This window comes from Palaemon carinicauda, chromosome 25 (assembly GCF_036898095.1).
Source record: "Palaemon carinicauda isolate YSFRI2023 chromosome 25, ASM3689809v2, whole genome shotgun sequence".
In the NCBI taxonomy this organism is placed as follows: domain Eukaryota; kingdom Metazoa; phylum Arthropoda; class Malacostraca; order Decapoda; family Palaemonidae; genus Palaemon; species Palaemon carinicauda.
Genome location: NC_090749.1, coordinates 81,978,196 through 81,979,455, shown reverse-complemented (window position 1 = coordinate 81,979,455; position 1,260 = coordinate 81,978,196).

The following is a 1,260-nucleotide window of genomic DNA, read 5'->3' as shown; positions in this document are numbered from 1 at the left end:
TATCTCCGTGAACAACATCTTTAGACAGGGGAGTAATTAAGGCCATAATTGGTAAAATATTGGGTCTTGAAATAGTTTTCTTTTCATGAATGGAAAACTTAAAGTTTAATTAAGTAGTAAGGATAGTGGTAAAGAAGGAATAATTCCAAATATGCTCTCGTTATAACAACTAATGTACTTTCTAGTTAAGGTTTATGATCTCACAGACATTATTAATCAATACTTGAAAAGGGAAACCATCAGGTAATGAAATTGATCTTGATATCAAGCGATGGAACTAGAATTCTGAATTGTTATGGCAGTATGATAAAAACTACTTATTTAAGTTTTATAATAATAGAATTAAACAAACATATACCTTAAGTTACCACAGTATATAATTGTTAAGGATTCATGATAGTTTAATTGTATGTATGTATGTATGTATGTATGTATGTATGTATGTATGTATGTATATTTGTATGCATGTATGTAAGTATGCCTTCTTACGAGAAACCTTACAATGTTAAGTATCAAAACATCTCAATTTATGTTATTCGAAAACTTCTCAAGATTTTCTTAAACTGGACGACTATCGTACCTTTATTGAAAAGTCTCAGGTGACACATGATTCCATTTTCTCTTAGAACTCTTTAAAAGGAATATATATTTCATCGCAATTTCCCTTCGGTAAATGATTCGGGAACTTTTTGGAACCGAATTTAAAGTTTTACACACTTTCTTCAATATTACAACTTTCCCACCTCAAGTTATGGTTTAGGCAACGCCAAATTAGGCCAATGGGAATGTTTATCAGTTATATAATAATAATAATAATAATAATAATATATTATTATTATTATTATTATTATTATTATTATTATTATTATTATTATTATTATTATTATTGCTAGCTAGGCTACAACCTTAGTTGGAAAAGGGTTCCAACAGGGAATATCTGTTTCGAGGTTGTTACTTCTTTTGAAATATATTGATTTTAATTTTCATTACTTTTCAAATCATTTATTTATTTCCTTATTGCTTTTCCTCACTGGGCTACGTTTCCTGTTGGAGCCCTTTCCCAACTAAGTTAGTAGCTTAGTTAGCAATAATAATAATAATAATAATAATAATAATAATAATAATAATAAAAATAATAATAATAATAATAATAATAATAATAATAATAATAATAATAATAATAATATATATATATATATATATATATATATATATATATATATATATATATATATATATATATATATATATATATATATA